Source organism: Podarcis tiliguerta (assembly GCF_965153285.1).
Source record: "Podarcis tiliguerta genome assembly, chromosome: 16".
NCBI classification, from domain to species: Eukaryota; Metazoa; Chordata; class Lepidosauria; order Squamata; family Lacertidae; genus Podarcis; species Podarcis tiliguerta.
The window spans coordinates 29,498,380-29,519,778 of NC_139549.1; the positions used below are offsets into that span (position 1 = coordinate 29,498,380).

At 47.3% G+C, this 21,399-nt stretch overlaps 1 protein-coding gene across 12 annotated transcripts in view; it reads right to left on the reverse strand.

The window, feature by feature from the left end:
• HIC2 (HIC ZBTB transcriptional repressor 2) overlaps positions 1-21,399 on the reverse strand; it is a 137,151-nt gene that overhangs the window by 63,802 nt on the left and 51,950 nt on the right. The window lies entirely within an intron of this gene.

Genomic DNA, 21,399 nt, shown 5'->3' on the forward strand with positions numbered 1-21,399 from the left:
TCTACATGCAACTGATATTTACAGCATTTGCAAAAGCTTCAAGACGCCCCATGGGGAGCAATTAATAGATGAAATAAATAGAGATGGAAATAAATAATCAGAGGTGGATATCTAATCTTTTAGAGCCCCTTACCCTCTCTCTGCTCTGCTATGGGTCTTCTTAAGCCCATTGTAACACGGAAACTGTTTTCTGCAAGAGGCAAGCAGAGGCAGCTGGCAACACCATCCTTTTTGCCTCCCTAATCAGGAGGTGAGCGACGCCATAAACCAACCTAACAAAAGGAGACCACACAGAATCAGGCAGCTCACAAAGAGGAGCCCGGCTGATTATGCTGCTATTATGGGGTGGGGGGAGAGAGAAAAAAGGCCTGTGAATTTAAACCAGGAATTCAAACCGCACCCATACAGAGACATCACCTTGCTTAGCCGGAGCAGGGAGGATCCCTTCATAAAAATGGAGGGGAAACCCAGGGTGTTTGCATCGATATGCAAAACCATGCAAATATCCAATTATCTGCAACAAGCAAATACGAAAGCCAAGCGTCAATATCGGCACTTGAGGATCGCGAAACATCATAGCCGGAATCAGAACTCAAGGCGAACTTGGGGAACGGAAAAAACAACCCAGAGGTCTTGTGAAACTTTCCCGAACCTAATTCAGAGCCTGTGCGTGTAAAACAGGCATTTTAAACCCATTCATTCCGTATTTTAAATCTCCGAGCAGAGCTATAATTATAAAAGTTTATCCTGCTGTCAAATTTGCTTGCATTTTTTTAAACGGTTGTTTTGATTTGGTCTATTTTTGGAGTTTGTTTTGAGCTCTGCGTATTGTGGTGCTTGCTTCCTCGGGAAGGTATGTTGCTCTGAAAGCCAGCCTAAGAATAATACATCAATGAATGGGTGAACGGATGAATGAATGAATGACAGCTCAGTTGGTTAGAGCACAGTGCTGATCATGTCAAGGTTGCAAGTTCGATCCCTGTATGGAACAGCTGCGGGTTCCTGCACTGCGGGGGGCTAGACCAGATGATCCTCAGGGTCCCGTCCAACTTTCCAATTCTATGAATGAATAACTACTGATACCATGCACATACATGGCTGAGCAATATGAGCAAAAGCAAAGTTACAGGATCCATGGGGTGCAGAGACCTGTCTAACTGGGGACTTTGTGCTTTGCTTGCAGAAGGTCCCTGCAAATCCCTGACACCTCCAGTTTGATCAGGTAGTTAGTAGGCGATGGAAAGGACTCCCTCTCTCCGTGAGCCACCGGAGGACGGCTGCCGACCAGAGCTGACAATACTGGGCTCTATGGCTGAGCCTTTTCTCTTTTTTTTGAAAAGTTTTTATTGTTAAAATAATTCAGCATTAATACACATATATTGCAAATATACAAGCATACAAACATACATTTCACACAATCCTTAAAAATGTCCAAACATACCTACATTCAGTCCCACAAATATTTCCTTTTCCCATCACCATCCACCACCCCTCACCCCACCTGTGTTCAGGAACTAAGCTGTTCAAAAACCAAGGTACGACTGTGTTTTATATCTAAGTATTGTTGTCTTAACTGCTGTTTACTGCAGCTCTCCCCCTCCCCCCAGATTTTGCTTTTACATTGTTTTCGTATGTGCAATTGTTTCCACTGTTTTTATGAAGACCTCCAATGAGGGTGACCACCACTTTCCAAGGCAACCTGTTCTGCAGTCAAAAAACCTTGTGTCTTCAGAAAGCTATTCCTAATATTTTTGTTGGAATCTTGTTTGCAATTTGAATGCATTGGGTTTGGAGCATCAGAAAGCAAAAATGCTCTCCATCTTCCATATGACAGCCCTCCAAACATCTAAATCTGAATATCAGTATTAGCACCTCTCAGTTTCTCTTCTTTTGATTGTACTGAAAATAACTTTTAAGATACTCCCTAAGAACTTGTTTGCAAATGAAAGGGGAATAAGCATCCCATACATACTACATGACCAAGGTTCATTCCAGGCCACCAACAACCTCTGAAGAACTTTTAGTATCATTTCCTACATTTCTTTCCCACTTCTGCTCCAAGGAGCTCACATTTCTCCCTCCCCTCCATTATATCCTCTCATCACCTGCGTGAAGTAGACTACTCTGAGATTTAGTGACTGACCCAACGCAAGCCAGCAGCAGTGTTAGAAATTAGCCAGGCGCCAGGCGCAATTTGCAACTGACGCGGGTCCAACTGTGACCATGTGAATGCCAACTGTGACCAACTTCTCTGGATGCTAGGTTGGCAACTGACGTCTCCATCTGACTGGACCCTCCAGCTTTCTTAAGCAGAAGAGCTTATTCACTGCACCAACCTTTTTCCTCCAGGGAGTACCTGGTTCACTCCCTATAATGACCCTGTGAGGTAGGTTAAGAGGCTGTGACTGACTCCAAACTCATTCAGTGAGCTTCAGCCTGGACACTGAGGTCTAGCTCCGAGGGCCTTCTGGCGGTTCCCTCGCTTCTTGCAGTGAGGTACCACTGTATATGAATCTGAAGGTGGAAGGGGCAGGTTCAAAATCATGCTTTTAGACACTGGGGCCTCCAAACCCACTTTGAGACACCAAAGCCCATCCCAAGCCGACATATGAAGGAGGCACAATGCACCTAGTGTTGGATGATAAGCCTTCTGAAGCTGGCTGAATGCCACGTAAAAGACCTCACCCAAAATTCCTGAAAAAGCATAACTGTCTCACACCTCACCTCCCCAGGGATCCTCGCTCATTCTGGACACTGTGTCTGCTCAAAACATTTATTAGAAGGGAAGTTTCCGCCAGGTTCGAATCACAGGCCGGTTCACCTGAACACCTGAGCCGCCACCACCCACCCAGTAATTATTGACAAGGAAATTGGTTGGTGTTTCGTGTAGAGGCAGAAACACTGGATGAACCTGCTTGGGGGGGGGGGTTTGACTCCGGCCCATCTTCTCCACATACCGATCTCTTTAATCAGCGACCTAGCCCCCTGGCCCTGCCCCACACCCCTGAGGAGGGCCCGACGGATTGGGGCAAAGCACCAGGTTTGGTATATAAATAGAAAATCTCAGGAAACATTAAAACAAGAGACGCAGTGTGTAATTGTCAACAACAAAGATGATAGACAGGCATGCAGAGAATAGTCACACCTTGGAAGTCAAACAAAATCCGTTCCAGAAGTCCGTCTGACTTCCAAAACGTTTGGAAACCAAAGCTCGGCTTCCGATTGGCCGCAGGAAGCTCCTGCAGCCAATCGGAAGCTGCGTTGGGATGTTTGGGTTCCAAAAATAGTTTGCAAACCGGAACACTCACTTCGGGGTTTGCGGCGTTCAGCAGCCAAAACGTCCGAGAATTAAGCTGTTCGAAAACCAAGGTACGACTGTATCATGTAAAAATAAATGAATACTAGCATCGCGACGTACATGAATGATACAGAGTGCCATGGAAGGTGAGGTATAGGGTGGTATATAAATTAAATATATAACAATAAATTTAATCGCGCAAAGTGCAGGCATATAACATTCTTAGGTGAAAATCCTACAGGGAATACCAACTACATCCTACTCAGAGTAGACAAACTGCAATTAATGCACCTAAGCTAGTCGTGCCTTTACTTCACTGGGTGAACTCGGGAGTAGGATTCGCCTTGCTTACAAGCCCCCTACGGATCGAAGACGGGCGAGATGCGGAAACTGAGACCCTCCAGGTGTGGTTGAATTTCCTTCTGCCGTATGAAGAGCCCTGCTGGCAGTGTTTGAAATTCTTTTCACTACTGGCATGGGTCCAATTGCAAACTTCGTGGCGATTTACCTTCCTGCCGCAGCGGTACCTATTTATCTACTTGCGCTGGTGTGCTTTCGAATGAACGAATTCCTATGCCCCACGAATAACCCAGAGATGCATTTAAATACAGTGGTACCTTGGGTTACAGACGCTTCAGGTTACAGACGCTTCAGCTTACAGACTCCACTAACCCAGAAGTAGTACCTCGGGTTAACAACTTTGCTTCAGGATGAAAATAGAAATCGTACCGTGGCAACAGTGGGAGACCCCATTAGGTAAAGTGGTACCTCAGGTTAAGAACAGTTTCAGGTTAAGAACGGACCTCCAGAACGAATGAAGTTCTTAACCTGAGGTACCACTGTAAAAGCACACATTCTAATCCTGTAAAAACACCAGGCAGGCCCCACAAATAACCCAGAGATGCATTTTAAATAAAAGGACACATTTATGTAAAACACACTGATTCCCAGACCGTCCATGGGCCGGATTTAGAAGGCGATTGGGCCGGATTCGGCCCCCGGGCCTTAGTTTGCCTACCCGTGGTCTATCTCACTGTCAAAACAGCTCTTACCGCCGTGCTAAATGTAGTTCCCTATTACACTCTTGGTCCATAAGGTTTCAGAGACTGGAAACCATCATAAACCTCCCTTCTTAAACCTCGCCACCTTTTGACTGCTTTATAGGTTTAAAGAGGATAGTAACTACGAAAAGGCTAACCCTCCACCACCAGCCTGCCCTCGCAACATAAAAATCCCTGAAATCTAGCAATCAAAAGCTAAGGAATAAAGTCTCTGCAGAAAGGGGATTATCTCGCTCTAAGGCGTGTTCAAAAAGTCAGAGTAGCCCAGGAGAAATTTTATTTTTTCAAAAAAGAAAAGTAAGTTATTTTCTCACCAAGGAAGCACCTTTGTGTTGCTCAATTACAACATGTGAAAAAGTAGGTGTGAATAAGTCAGATGTAGGCCACCATAGAGGAGGGCTAGAAAAAGCACTTGCCCCCTCTTAAATTATATTCCTGCAGTGTGCAGACGAACAGATGGGCAACAAAAGCGGGTTCTGCAGGCGCTTACGGTGGCGAAGAGACTTTTACTGCCAGGCTAGAAGAACAAACATCTTCTTGCCCAGTGGACTGAAGATCTCACGGCTTTGCCAGTGATTGAAATGAATGGATTACAGTCCTCAATTTCATTTAGATTGTCTCTATTACTGTTTTCGTTTTAAATCAGGATTGACAGAATATTCTTTACTGTTGATGTCAGACGGCAATGGGTTTTGTTGTTTCATTACTACTTTTTAATTATATTCATAAACAAGAAAAATTAGGAGGCAGGGAAGCGTTGGCAAGAAAGTACAGTGGTACCTTGGGTTACATACGCTTCAGGTTACAGACTCCGCTAACCCAGAAATAGTGCTTCAGGTTAAGAACTTTGCCTCAGGATGAGAACAGAAATCGTGCTCCAGTGGCGTGGCAGCAGCAGGAGGCCCCATTAGCTAAAGTGGTGCTTCAGGTTAAGAACAGTTTCAGGTTAAGAACGGGCCTCCGGAACGAATTAAGTACTTAGCCCGAGGTACCACTGTACAATCCTGTGCATGCCAAAGTTTGTATTAAGGATCTTTTTTCTAAATATTTGCTTCCACACGGCCATGTCGCCTGAGCATTCTGGGCTATCGATGCTGAATTCAGCAATTCATCCTGATTTCCTTGCACACAGCCAATGTGGAGGTTAGACTATGTCCAGCTTCTACCAAGCATTTGTTCCAATTTGCTTGCAGAGAGGTTACACAACAATGTGCATTCATCCTGGTATTTTTTAAAAGCTGTTTATACCCCTTCCCGTTATTCTTTTGGTAGCTCCACACTTTTTGATGCATATCTCCACCCCTTTCTAAACTATAAACAAGTCGTTAAAAACCAAAATGTGGAGGGATCAGTTGTGCTTGGGTGACAAAGTGCTTTAATCTACTTTTAATGCGGGGGCCTAAAGCCCTGTTTGACTCTCTCCTGCAAAAATCTGATAGTCTGGAGCAGGGGTCAGCAAACTTTTCCAGCAGGGGGCCGGTCCACTGTCCCACACACCTTGTGGGGGGCCGGACTATATTTTTTTGGGGGGGCGGGGAGAACGAATTCCTATGCCCCACAAATAACCCAGAGATGCATTTTAAATAAAAGGACACATTCTACTTATGTAAAAACACCAGGCAGGCCCCACCAATAACCCAGAGATGCATTTTAAATAAAAGGACACATTCTACTCATGTAAAAACACGCTGATTCCCAGACCGCCCGCGGGCCGGATTGAGAAGGCGAATGGGCCAGATCCGGTCCCCGGGCCTTAGTTTGCCTACTCATGGTCTGGAGGCAGCCCTTAGGCTCTGGTTGAGCATGGCAGCCTACAAGTGATAGCTGCATTTCACAGAAATCCCGGAGGCGAGGCATGATAACACAGTGAGGTGGTGTGGGGGGGGGGGGCGGCTGATGCCACTAGTAGAGGCTGCTGCTCCTTGCGAATGGTAGAGTGGAAGACAGGAAGGCTATCAGCAGGCGGAGCCAGAACTAGTTATAGGCGGAGCCAACTAATTTTATTTTTGTTCCTATCCTCCTCCCTGCTCAATTCCTAAGAAGCAAACATTGAGACACAAAGGAGGAGGAAGAGGAATCTGACAGTGGTGGAATCTAGACACATATTAAAAACACTATTAAAATGCTTTTTTTAAAAAAAGTTTTTAAAAATATATTGCATTTGCCATAAGCTCACTATCACCATCTAGTGTCATGTTTGTATAACATCGATGCTGACATCCAGCATCGCCTGAGCTCGGCGAGTGCAGCTTTCTCCCGATTGCAGTGTGGAGTGTTTGAGGACCGGGATATTTGCAGGGAACCTAAAATGCTTGTTTACAAAGCTATTCTACTACCAACTTTACTTGAGAAACATGGACCACTTATTAACACCATCTCCAACTCCTTGAAAGTTTCCATCAACAGGGTCTCTGGAAATTTTTCCACATCACTTGGAAAGATAGGCGAACTCATAACCACGTACTGGAAGAAGCAAATATCACCAGTGTCAAAGCAATGATTCTTCAACATCAACTTCATTGGACTGGTCATATTGTGTGGATGTCCGATTGTTGTCTTCCAAAGCAACTACTCTATTCAGAACTTAAAGATGGAAAGCATAATGCTGGTGGGTCAACTAAAGAGGTTTATAGACTCTCTCAAAGCAATTCTAAAAAATGTAACATAAATGCCGACAACTGGGAAACACTGCCCTGCGAGCACTCCAATTGGAGAACACCCTTTGCCAAAGGTGTCATGGGCTTTGAAGACGCTCGAACTAAGGCCGAAAGAGAGAAACGTGTTAAGAGGGAGGCACATTTGGAAAACCCTCACCATGACTAACTCCTGCCCGGAAACCTATGTCCCCAATGTGATAGGATGTGGGGATCAAGAACTGGCCTCCAGTCACTTACAGACTCAGTGTTAAGACCGTGTTCATGGAAGACAATCTTACTCGGCTATGAGGGATCGCAAAGAATGCACTTAAAAACATACTTAAAACGTTTTATTTGCAACTGTATAGCTGAGTCCAGCGTCATCCCTCGGACTGGCTGTACGTAAGGAGATGAGAACAGTTCTGAGAGCAGTCTGTACAGTGGTACCTCGGGTTAAGTACATTATTCGTTCTGGAAGTCTGTTCTTAACCTGAAACTGTTCTTAACCTGAAGCACCACTTTAGCTAATGGGGCCTCCTGCTGCCGCCGCGCTGCTGGAGCACGATTTCTCTTCTTATCCTGAAGCAAAGTTCTTAACCTGAAGCACTATTTCTGGGTTAGCGGAGTCTGTAACCTGAAGTGTATGTAACCTGAAGCGTATGTAACCCGAGGTGCCACTGTACTTGGGACAGGGGCAAAAATAGGCTCTATTTCACTGGGGTCAAAGACCCGGTCTGGGACCCACCCATCTGCCTACACAGAAATACAGGCCGGAAGCCTCAATGGCACCCCTCTGGGGCAAAAGAACCAGCTAGCGCCCCTGTGGCTTGCCCTAGGTAATAGACTCACTGGACACAGAGGGATGGCGGGAGGACCAGCTGGGGAACCCCTAAGAGGAGATGGCTCTGAGTCAAGGGATTGGTGGTGGGACAATGATGAGTGGTCAGAGGGAGAAGGAGGTGGCAGAAGCTGAAGAGGTAACAGTGTTTAGTGGGCAGGGAGAGTCTATGGTAGAGAGAAGTTCAGAATCAGAGGTAGAAGCTGAAGCAGGAGAGGAAGGAGGTGAAGAGGCAGAGGGGAGTCTGGCTGGTGAAGAAGCCAGAGTGTCTCCCCCTCCTGCTGCACCAAGCTCCCCAAACCCACTGGTCTCCCAGGACTAGAAGAGGTGTGAAGAGGGAGGAGCAGGCATGGCAGGCATGTCGGCATAGCCTCAGATTGCTTGGGAAGGACCTGGAAGAGGAGGAGACTTAAGTCAGCTGTGGGAAGGTGAGGACCTTCAATTTCCACAACTGCCTCATGGGAGGCAAGACCTAGCAAGAAGCGTTGCTGTGCTCATTAGGCCTGGCAGCCCTGAGTAGGCCTTGTTTCTTATTCACTTATTCCATGTGATTTATTGCTGGCTGGCTCCCGGACACCCAAATGGACACTAGATGCCACCAGATTCCTTGTTGTCATAGCCACGGGAGGGGCGGGCGATCCAATTTCCTCAGCGTTCCTATGTTTACTGGAGCGCTTGGCCTCCCCCTGGAGATTAAGACAGTAGGCGTGTATCGATGGCTGCCAATATCACCATCGCATTGAAGGTCAGCTCAGACAAGGCGCAAAACCACTTGCCGGGCGTTAGGTAAACCAGCCCTGTGCCTGCGCAAACGCCCCTCCTGATCAGCGACATGCAGGTTACCGACAAACTGTCTTGTGGTCAGTACATCTGCGCTCAGTGAGACAAGGGGCTGGGTGGGAAGGCAACCCAGGAGGAAACAGATAAGAGGCTGATTGCGCCAACGCATGTGGTGAAAGAGAGGAGAGAAGTCCCCCCCCCCAATAATCCTAGAATCATAGAGTTGGAAGAGACCACAAGGGCCATCGAGTCCAACCCCCTGCCAAGCAGGAAACACCATCAGAGCACTCCTGACATATGGTTGTCAAGCCTCTGCTTAAAGACCTCCAAAGAAGGAGACTCCACCACACTCCTTGGCAGCAAATTCCACTGTCAAACAGCTCTTACTGTCAGGAAGTTCTTCCTAATGTTTAGGTGGAATCTTCTTTCTTGTAGTTTGGATCCATTGCTCCGTGTCCGCTTCTCTGGAGCAGCAGAAAACAACCTTTCTCCCTCCTCTATGTGACATCCTTTTCTATATTTCAACATGGCTATCATATCACCCCTTAACCTCCTCTTCTCCAGGCTAAACATGCCCAGCTCCCTTAGCCGTTCCTCATAAGGCATCGTTTCCAGGCCTTTGACCATTTTGGTTGCCCTCCTCTGGACACGTTCCAGTTTGTCAGTGTCCTTCACTCAGGGGCGTTCCAATAAAGCCACCTTTTATATATATACAGTGGTACCTCTGGGTTAATTCGTTCCGGAGGTCCGTTCTTAACCTGAAACTGTTCTTAACCTGAAGCACCACTTTAGCTAATGGGGCCTCCTGCTGCTGCTGCGCCGCCGGAGCACAATTTCTGTTCTCATCCTGAAGCAAAGTTCTTAACCCGAGGTACTATTTCTGGGTTAGCAGAGTCTGTAACCTGAAGCGTATGTAATCCGAGGTACCACTGTATTAGGGGAAATTGCATTTTTTTAAAAATGTATTTTTAGGAAAAACCCGTACTCAAATGTGAACCAATCTTGAGGAGGGAGGACTGTCTTTTTTAAATTTTTTTGCACACCAGTGCAGAAATGTAGAGAACCAAACTGAAGATTGGGGGGGAAACGAGAAAGCAACAGATTTGCCCATCCCTAGCGACTGGGGGGAGGTGCGGAAGACACCCCCCAACCCCCCTCCCAAATCCAGGTGGTAGACGCTGTCTGTGCTCAGACCACCTCGCAGAAGACAGGCAGGAGTCCACATTTTTGCCTGATTGCATAGCTGTCTCTGCTGCTGCCCATCTAATCTACTTAGAAAACTGGTTCTGAAGGATATGGCTCAGACATACTCTAGCCACGTTTTTGGGGTGGGGGAGAAGGGAGGAGGGGGAAGGAAAGACAGTCTCTGTGCAGCTGCAAGAGATAAAAGGCAGAGAAGCAATTTCTCAACGGTTGCAACACCTCATTGCAACCCACAACCCCCCCCCCCCCTTAAGGGTGGGTACCAGGCAGATTCTCCAGAGTCAGCAAGAAGGGCATGGCAAAGGAGTGGGAGTCTCTTTCCCCATGGGGGGGGGAACCCCACACCTCTAAAGCAGGGGCAAGACACAAAAGCAACAGACTGAGTCTGCAGAACGAGAGGGAGGGGCAATCAAAGGAAGGTTTCAGGAGGAAACAGAAATTCCATTGCGAGGTCATTTCGGCATTGTCATTGCATTTAAGACACCTGGACTTTTTTTCCTTTGCCGGGGCAGGAGAGGAGAGAGAGAAAAACAGAGTCCTAGATTTTAATCTCCAGACACTGGTGTGGCTCGCATGTTTCAACGCATGCTGCTTTTAACAAGGGGTTGGTCGGCTCGTTTTGCAACCCCTTTGCCAGTTCCAACAACCCTTTCGCTTGGAGTGGCTCAACGCACCCCCCTGACCAACACCACTCTCGTGCAAAACCCCATAACGTATTCAGACACAGCACAACTGAATCTTGCTCAGACACGGAGCAATGGATCCAAACTACAAGAAAGAAGATTCCACCTAAACATTAGGAAGAACTTCCTGACAGTAAGAGCTGTTTGACAGTGGAATTTGCTGCCAAGGAGTGTGGTGGAGTCTCCTTCTTTGGAGGTCTTTAAGCAGAGGCTTGACAACCATATGTCAGGAGTGCTCTGATGGTGTTTCCTGCTTGGCAGGGGGTTGGACTCGATGACCCTTGTGGTCTCTTCCAACTCTATGATTCTATGATTCCAAGAGTTCCGCATACACGAGAAAATTGTGTACAGTGTTACCTTGGTTGCCGAACGGCTTGGCTCCGTAACAAATTGGCTCCTGAACGCTGCAGACCTGGAAGTAAAGCGTTCCGGTTTGCGAACGTATTTTGGAAGCCGAACGTCCAATGCGGCTTCTGATCGAGTGCAGAAAGCTCCTGCAGCCAATCGGAAGCCGCGCCTTGGTTTTCGAATAGTTCCAGGAGTCGAACGTGCTCCAGGAATGGATTAAGTTTGACAACCAAGGTACCACTGTATATCCAAATGCTTGGAAATGCCCCTTGACTAGAAGGGGAAGGGGAGAGATTGATCAAGCCATAGCATTCTCAGAACTGGAAAGCTGAGGTCTTGTCCAGGAAAAGCATGGCAGGCAGCTTCAAAGCTCTTTTCGTGTTGGGTAACCCAAGCAGACCCAAGGGTGAAAAGAGCTTTTAAGTTTCAGCCATGAATAACTTCTGAAAAGGGTAATCTGGAAGTTATTTTCAGTACAATAAAAAGAAGAGAAGGCTAAGAGATGATAACTTTAAAGGTAAAGGGACCCCTGACCATTAGGTCCAGTCGTGACCGACTCTGGGGTTGCGACGCTAATCTCGCTTTATTGGCCGAGGGAGCCGGCGTACAGCTTCTGGGTCATGTGGCCAGCATGACTAAGCTGCTTCTGGCGAACCAGAGCAGCGCACGGAAACGCCGTTTACCTTCCCGCCGGAGCGGTACCTATTTATCTACTTGGACTTTGATGTGCTTTCAAACTGCTAGGATGGCAGGAGAAGGCCGAGCAACGGGAGCGCAGCCCATCGCAGGGATTCAAACCGCCAACCTTCTGATCGGCAAGTCCTAGGCTCTGTGGTTTAACCCACAGCGCCACCCGTGTCCCTCTTCAAATATCTGACGGGCTGCCACATGGAAGATGGGAGCACATTTTTGTTTCCTACTGACCTGGAAGTGAGGAGCACCCAAACCAATGCATTCAAATTACAAACATATTCAGATTCTGACGAAACAGCAGAAATAATTTACAGAGGGGATAAGCTGTTCCAACAGCAAAATGGACTTCCTTGAAAGGTGATGAGCTTTCCCTCGTTGCAGGTATTTAAACAGAGGTTGGATGGTCATCTGTCAGGGATTAAGGTAAAGGTAAAGGTACCCCTGCCCATACGGGCCAGTCTTGACAGACTCTAGGGTTGTGCGCTCATCTCACTCTAGAGGCCGGGACCCAGCGCTGTCCGCAGACACTTCCGGGTCATGTGGCCAGCGTGACGAAGCTGCTCTGGCGAACCGGCACCAGAGCAGCACACGGAAACGCCGTTTACCTTCTCGCTATAAAGCGGTACCTATTTATCTACTTGCACTTAAGGGTGCTTTCGAACTGCTAGGTGGGCAGGAGCTGGGACCGAACGACGGGAGCTCACCCCGCCGCGGGGATTCGAACCGCCGACCATGCAATCGGCAAGTCCTAGGCGCTGAGGTTTTACCCACAGCGTCCCCCGCGTCCCTCTGCCAGGGATTATTTAGCTGCAATTCCTGCATTGCATTAGGTTGGACTAGGCAGCCCCCTTCCAGCTTGACAATTCTGCCATTCTATTACTCTCTCTGCCTTGCTTGCCGGGCAAACCCTTTAAAGTATAACAGCTCTGGAAGCCTCAGGATGTTTGTGCAAGATCTCACAAGAGTACCCCAGAACCGACGTGCTGAGCGGGCCTTGCCCCCAGCCCCCACCAGGCCAAAGAGCTTAAAAATTATTTCCGGGCAAGGAAGCCCCAAGCAGACCTGGAGACAGTACAGCTTATTAGCTCTCCACCTTTGCACAATTTCAACCAACCAACCTTCAGTTCCGCAAGGCCGAAATCACGCACGTAAAATGTTCGTTAAGATGCAATAGTGCTGTAGCGCTCGATCACTTATCGGCTCCAAGGAGCGCAGAAGGAACGCAATACAATGCAAGCATTTTAAGGAACCAGTTCAAACCTTAAGCATCGGGAATTCAGTCTAAATGCCTGCTGGGCTGGAGAAATGAAAGAAAAATAAAAACCTGTAGACCTCTGGAAAACTATCAACAGAACTGTATGGAACAATTTACAGAGCAAAATATCCTCTTGAATTATATACTCAGCACATGGAACCTTACAAAAGGACAATGCAAGTGGACTCTCTGTGCCCTTATTGCAGCAAAAAGACTGATACTGATGAATCGGAAAAATAAAAATGCGGCTCCCTTCTGCAATTGAAGACTTCTACAAACTCGCAACATATGAACAACTTGCATATAAACGCAGATTTGCCTTGGACAAATTCAATGATAATTGGAATCCGTTCTTACAAATACTGTAATAGGTCAAGATCTGGTGAAGTACAGTAACAACTTTGTAAAATACAGTTTTGGGTTTTCCTCCCTCCCTTTATTTTCTCTAGTACACGGCTGCTGTTTCTCTTTTTCTCTCTTTTATTTACATCTCACCATGTTTAGTGTACATATGATTATTTATTTTTTGAATTTTCAATAAAAGAGTTTAACACAAAAAGAGCACACTAAAGTCATCCCAAAGAAACAAAAGCCCATGGTGCCGTTCTCGTGTCCTCTGAGAGCCTTCACTTCCTTGACATGTCAGGCATTTTAAGCTTCAGGTCACTTCAGATACACCGTCGTCTGAGCTCCCCACCCCCAAAGGCAAACCATGGTTTCTAGGCTCCCTGACATGTCAGGTTCATCAGGCTTACATCCTTTGTGATGAGGCAGCAGTCTCCAACAGTTGAGCCATAACTGTTACTTGTAAGACTTAACACATAATGCAAAAAAAAGTCCTCATGCTATGTATGTATACAAAGATCTAGCAAACCATCGTTTCCAATTCTGGGTAGCTGACTGCAAACCATGGTTTGCCGATTCAAATATCAGGCCAAACCATGGCAAAGCCCCCTTAACTATTGTTAAGGGCTGAATGAAGCTTTCCTTTCTTTGAAGATCAAAACTGAAAACCGCTCTATTTGGAAAAGAGATGCTGCTTAGCTTCATCTGTAGCTCTGAGCCGTTTCCCGAAGTAAACGGCAATGCCGGCGTTACATTATTATCAGCCACGCTCGCTGCACAGAACAAGCGGGGGAAAGTTGCCTAGCCCATGCAGCGTTCCAAACTATTATAGCAGCCTCCTCACTGCAATTGGGAAAGTGCAGAAATGGCGAGGTTGGAGGAACTCCTTCGGGAGGAGAGGTTACAATATTCAGACTTAGAAAGAGACGAGTCATTGGGCACATGACAGAGGTATATAAGATTATTCACAGTGCGGAGGAAGGGAAACGTTTTTCTACCTCTTGTATGATGCTAGATCTCAGGGTCATACAACAAGGCTGAGTGGCTGGTGATTCAGGACAGAGAAAAGGATGCATTATTTCAGCAAGACGCAGCGATGACCACCAACTTGGGGATCATCTGCACTATATATTTAAAGCAGTCATGCCTTCCCCCAAAGACCTCTAGGGGCTATAGTTTGCTAAGGGCGCTGAATGCTGTTAGGGGAACCTAATCCCTTCGCAGAGTTCCCTGGAAACTGGGATGTGACTGTTAAACCACTCTAGAGAATTGCAGTTCAGGCAACAGGCTCTCCACATCCTTAACAAACTACAGCCCCTAGGCGTCTTTAGGCCATGGGTAGGCAAACTAGGGACGCGGGTGGCGCTGTGGGTTAAGCCACAGAGCCTAGGACTTGCCGATCAGAAGGTTGGCGGTTCGAATCCCCGCGACGGGGTGAGCTCCCATTGCTCGGTCCCTGCTCCTACCAACCTAGCAGTTCGAAAGCACGTCAAAGCGCAAGTAGATAAATAGGTACCGCTTCGGCAGGAAGGTAAACGGCGTTTCCGTGTGCTGCTCTGGTTCTCCAGAAGCGGCTTAGTCATGACCCGGGAGCTGTACGCCGGCTCCCTCGGCCAATAAAGCGAGATCAGTGCCGCAACCCCCGAGTCGGTCACGACTAGACATAATGGTCAGGGGTCCCATTACCTTTACTAGGTAAACTAAGGCCCGGGGCCGGATCCGGCCCAATTGCCTTCTTAATCCAGCCCATGGATGGTCCAGGAATCAGCGTGTTTTTACATGAGTAGAATGTGTGCTTTTATTTAAAATGCATCTCTGGGTTATTTGTGGGACATAGGAATTCGTTCATTCCCCCCCCCCAAAAAAAAATATAGTCCGGCCCCCCACAAAGTCTGAGGGACAGTGGACCGGCCCCCTGATGAAAACGTTTGCTGACCCCTGCTTTAGGAGAAGCCCTGTCTGTTTAAAGTGGGAATGAGACTGCTTTAAATGTAGAAGTGCAGCTGGGGGCCCCAAACAACATTAAAAAGCGGTTGGACAAATGAGGAGGGTCTGATCCAGCATGGACCTTTCGGTCCTTGCGAGCATCACAAAGAACTCTTCATCATCCTCCAATAAAAATAAAACACAAATACAAGAAAAGAGACAAGGATTGCAAGCCTAAACTGGAGTCAAAACCTTTTACCAGTGAGTCCCCAGTAGTAGGAGGAGGGTTAATTAGATAACAAACCAGCTCCTGTTGCTGGAGGGGTAATGTGCACACCCACCCCACCGAAAGTAAATCTTCTAGGTTTAACATCAGCCAGGGCATTAAAACAGTAACTTATTTCGACTCCGGAGGTTTCGTTCCCGTGCAAAAAGTCTGCTTCCAGCATTCTGAACTCTAGCAGATCTAATAAAAAAGTTCATTACCCCACTTGCTCCAGGTAGTTTCGCGTTTGTTTTTTTTGCATTACAGACAAAACATTGAAACAAACCAATTATCAAACAATCAAAGATCACAAGGAGCGGGGGGGGGGGGGGGGAGATACATAAAGGATTCCTGTGTCCTCATTACTTTGGAAAGAAGGTACCTATAAACGGCCAAATGTACGATTACAACAGCAGACTTGCAACGTTAACAGCAATCTTCTTTAAAACTTGGAAGTCGGTGACACAATAACTAAATAAGGAAAATCCACAGTATCGGGATGAAGCTCAGGAAAACATAAATCTCCAAGTAGAACAGTGAACATAATAGAAAGAAGATTCCACCTAAACATTAGGAAGAACTTCCTGACGGTAAGAGCTGTTCGACAGTGGAATTTGCTGCCAAGGAGTGTGGTGGAGTCTCCTTCTTTGGAGGTCTTTAAGCAGAGGCTTGACAACCATATGTCAGGAGTGCTCTGGTGGTGTTTCCTGCTTGGCAGGGGGTTGGACTCGATGGCCCTTGTGGTCTCTTCCAACTCTATGATTCTAATATGGTCTAAGTTCTTCTGGTGTTAAATTCATTAAAGCAATGAAGGAGGAGAAATTATCCTAAATATCTTCTCTGGTTAAGCCACCTCTTGACTACCCTGTAAATTTTGTTAGTTTAAGTCTACACAAGCACAACTTTCCAAACGCTCTCATACCAGTTTTGAATAGTTCACAAACAATCACTTCTCCATAGGAATGCGACTGCCACCTGGGCTGCTACCAGGAAACAGATTATTAATGGCTTAAGCAAAATACAGTTATTTGCTCCTCAAAAATAATGAAAGTGTGCCCAAGCCTGGGTCTTTAACCGCTGCAATAGGATTTTATAAATCCGTAGTGTTGCATTTGTTAAGGACCAAGAAATCTCCCTGCAAAGACATCTTTAGCAACATTTGAGTCTTCTTTTAGAATAAAAAAAGAAGTCATGTCACTTTTAAGAAGTGAAGGAAGGGAAAAAGGTCAGGAAAAAGGCACCCTCGCAATACCTAGGGCTAACAACTCTCCTTTCGGCAAACTTTTGCTAAGAAAGAAAACAGATAGGGATGTCGTCCAATTAAGAGACATTCCAGCTGATCAGTCCTATCCGTTTTAGTCAATGGCTAGATCAATAAAGTCTGCATGAGGCGAAAACCTCAAGGTGTTTCTAAGCAAAAGGCATGTGCTGTCTATAGAGCGAGCATGCTGTCTATAGAGCAGATTAGTGTACATTCAGAGGTGGGGAATAAGGCATTAGTTTTCCTGATTATAGCACCCCATTTTCTAATGTCCCATTCACACTGCAGTACCTGTTGTGTTTTGGAACTGTGGTTCTTTGAGTAGTACACTGGCATAGGTAAAGGGACCCCTGACCATTAGGTCCAGTCGTGGCCGACTCTGGGGTTGTGGCGCTCATCTCGCTTTATTGGCCGAGGGAGCCGGCGTACAGCTTCCGGGTCGTGTGGCCAGCATGACTAAGCTGCTTCTGGAGAACCAGAGCAGCGCACGGAAACACCGTTTACCTTCCCGCCGGAATGGTACCTATTTATCTACTTGCACTTTGAGGTGCTTTCGAACTGCTAGGTTGGCAGGAGCAGAGACCGAGGAACGGGAGCTCACCCAGTCGCGGGGATTCGAACCGCCGACCTTCTGATCGGCAAGTCCTAGGCTCTGTGGTTTAACCCACAGCGCCACCCGTGTCCCTCTTCAAATATCTGACGGGCTGCCACATGGAAGATGGGAGCACATTTTTGTTTCCTGCTGACCTGGAAGTGAGGAGCACCCAAACCAATGCATTCAATGAGTGCGTTTGACACTTGCTTTGACATCGTCTAACCTCCCCGCCGGGACGCGTGGCGCTGTGGGTTAAACAACAGAGCCTAGGACTTGCCGATCAGAAGGTCGGTGGTTCGAATCCCCGCGACGGGGTGAGCTCCCGTTGCTCGGTCCCTGCTCCTGCCAACCTAGCAGTTCGAAAGCACGTCAAAGTGCAAGTAGATAAATAGGTACCACTCTGGCGGGAAGGTAAACGGCTTTTCCGTGCGCTGCTCAGAAGCGGCTTAGTCATGCTGGCCACATGACCCGGAAGCTGTACGCCGGCTCCCTCGGCCAATAAAGCAAGATGAGCGCAGCGACCCCGCAGTCCTCAGCGACTGGACCTAATGGTCAGGGGTCCCTTTACCTTTACCCTCCCCGCCAACCAAATCGGTATGATTTTGCATTAAATAGCCAACATTGCCTAACCAGTCAGGGCAAATGCTCAACAAACAAGGTCACTGAGAAAAGCCATCCAGTATTTGGTTGCCATTCTTAGCTGTGTTCGAAATTCCCCAGGCGCATTCTGAATGTGTTGTAGACCACTTTTGAGATTTCTTTTCTTTAAAACATAAAGCAGTATAGAAACATTAACATTATTACTTGGTGTGTCACTTGGCAATAACTTAGATACCTGAGTTTCTAACACTGATTCAGCTATCCATATTAACAGCTTCTTGAGCAAGGCTTTTTGCAACCCTCCTCCGTCAGCCACAAATATTGAGGTTATGACGGGCTTTCGAGCCAGTTCATTTTACAGAGGGAAGGGTGACACTTAACGTGGCGCCGTGCCCAATGTCACGCAGGAAGAAACTAGCAAAACTGGACAGAGAAGCCAGACACCGGCCTCACCCACTCTGCCGCTCAAAGCTCCACATCAGGGCTTCAAAACACCCAGTCTTTTTCTTGATCCACATTGTTCTGTTGAACTGTAGGCCTTATTGGGATCATGCAAAATATTAACAACTTTAGGGGAGGGAGAAGCAAAGCGCGAACACATTCGCCACTGAACTGCTAAGATACAACGGGCAATTTAAAAATGTGAATACCATTGGAAAATGCCAATTTATGCACTCTCGTGCAGGCAGTAAGCCTTAAGCCACAGGGGTTCAGCAAACTTTTTCAGCAGGGGGCCGGTCCACTGTCCCTCAGACCTTGTGGTGGGGGCCCGGACTATAGTTTGAAAAAAATGTATGAACGAATTCCTATGCCCCACAAATAACCCAGAGATGCATTTTAAAGAAAAGCACACATTCTGCTCATGTAAAAACACCAGGCAGGCCCCACAAGTAACCCAGAGATGCATTTTAAATAAAAGGGCACATTCAACTCATATAAAAAACACGCTGATTCCTGGACCGTCCGCAGGCCGGATTTAGAAGGCGATTGGGCCGGATCCGTCCACCGGGCCTTTGCTTACCTACCCATGCCTTAAGGGAAACTGCCAACAACTTAGTGAGGAGGAATACTGCACTTAACTATTTAGGCTATATTCACTCCATACATTGAAAGACAGGTGGTTGCATCTCAGAAAACAAAGGAGGAAGGCGCCTTTGGGGGAGAAAAACTGTTGGAAGGTTGCAGTGCCTACTGTGGCCGTAGAGACATGTTTCACTGCAGCTGGGGCAGATTAAGGCACCCAGTAGGGCTGCTGCAGATGCACCATGCTGTTTCTTCTCTCTGTGTGTTTCTCAGCAGTCATTCCTCCTCCTCTAGCCATGTTCAAATATATAAAAGGATGTCACATAGAGGAGGGAGAAAGGTTGTTTTCTGCTGCTCCAGAGAAGCGGACACGGAGCAATGGATCCAAACGACAAGAAAGAAGATTCCACCTAAACATTAGGAAGAACTTCCTGACAGTAAGAGCTGTTTGACAGTGGAATTTGCTGCCAAGGAGTGTGGTGGAGTCTCTTTCTTTGGAGGTCTTTAAGCAGAGGCTTGACAACCATATGTCAGGAGTGCTCTGATGGTGTTTCCTGCTTGGCGGGGGGTTGGACTCGATGGCCCTTGTGGTCTCTTCCAACTCTATGATTCTATGATTCTAGTCACTGCCGTGGATACACAACCTGACTGACTGTCTCCAGGCTCTGTGGTCATCTGCAAGGGATTCCCACAGAGAGGGGTTGATGTTGCCTAAATAGCCTCGGTCCAGTATACCTGAAGGAGCGTCTCCACCCCCATCATTCTGCCCAGACACTGAGGTCCAGCGCCAAGGACCTTCTGGCGGTTCCCTCCCTGCGAGAAGCCAAGTTACAGGGAACCAGGCAGAGGGCCTTCTCGGTAGTGGCGCCCGCCCTCCCACCAGATGTCAAAGAGAAAAACAACTACCAAAGTTTTAGAAGACATCTGAAGGCAGCCCTGTTTTGGGAAGCTTTTAATGTTTAATAGACTAATGTATTTTAATATTTTGTTGGAAGCCGCCCAGAGTGGCTGGGGAAACCAAGCCAGATGGGCGGGGTATAAATTATTATTATTGTTGTTGTTGTTATTATTATCCTGTTTGCAGACATCTTTGTAGCACAGAGTTGGTCTGCCAATGGGCCTGGTGGGTGAAGCCAGCTCCCCATAGAGCATGTCCCTGGGGAACCTGCCATCTTCTGTTCTGTGGGCATGACCAAGCCAACATAGACGTTGCTGAAACAGGAGTGAAAACATGATGGGAACATGGACCTGGGAGAGCACACCTTTCTTTGAAACTCTGTCCTGCCATGTGATACCCAAAACACTTTAAGGAGTCATGGTTTCCCCCAAGGAATTCTGGGAGTTGTCGTTGGTTAAGGGTTCCCCCAGAGATCCAAGGGGACTGATTATTAAACCACTCTGGGAAATGGGGCTCTAGGAGGAGAACAGGAGGTCCTCTAACATCTCTAGGTCCCCCTAATGAACTACAGCTCCCAGAACTCTTTAGGGGAAGGCATGACCATCTAAGCTGGTATCATAGGGCTTTGAATGTATGGTGCGAATGGGGCCTGAGGTTCCAATCTTGTACCCACCAGGGTTTGGGAAACCTCTTCAGCATTCCCTTCTGGGGGGCCATACCCCAGTGCTGGGCAGGGCCAGAGGCAAAAGAAGGTAGAGGGTACATTTTGCATTTGAAAAGTGGGATAGTTTCTACACAACTCTCCCTATTCCTCCATCCAAGCAAACAAAAGAGAAAAGGCATTATTGGTGTTCAATGATACGTTTCAGCCACGCAAAAATACTCAATGAACGTGCAGGTTGAAAAGAAAATGAAGGACCCCTGGACGGTTAAGTCCAGTTAAAGGCAACTATGGAGTTGTAGCGTTCATCTCGCTTTAGGCTGAGGGAGCCGGCGTTTGTCCACAGACAGCTTTCTGGGTCATATGGCCAGCAGGACCAAACCCTGGTGCAATGGAACACCGTGACAGAAACCAGAGCGCACGGAAACACTGTTTACCTTCCCGCTGCAGCGGTACCTATTTATCTACTTGCACTGGCGTGCTTTCGAAATGCCAGGTTGGCAGGAGCTTGGACAGAGCAACGAGAGCTCACTCGGTCGCGGGGATTCGAACCACCGACTTTCTGATCGGCAAGCCCAAGAGGCTCCGTGGTTTAGACCACATCACCACCCGTATCCCTGCGAAGCTGAGCTGGTGAGGAATGTGGCTGCTGAGTGGGTGTGGAGATGGGAGAATCCTGAGGGCCAGAGAGAAACCACAAGGTTTTACTAAAACAAGCCCTTCGGACATAAAATACAAGCATAAATCAGTATACAGCAAAGGACAACGATCCAGCAGATGTACAAAATCAGCCGCTCTCGTCCAAAAGAACGCCCTTTGTCCAAAGGAACAAATACATCTTACCCCATCACTAGGTGAAAAGCAATGGTGATAATTCCAGGGAGAGGTAATTTGAAATCCAGGGTGCCACAACACAGAAGACCCTGAAACTCCACAGAGCCACTTCCAGTTAGTATACTGGAGCTCCCGGGGTAATGATCAAAAACTGCACAAGCTGAAATAAACGTAGGCAAGTCAAAGGCCTTTTCCC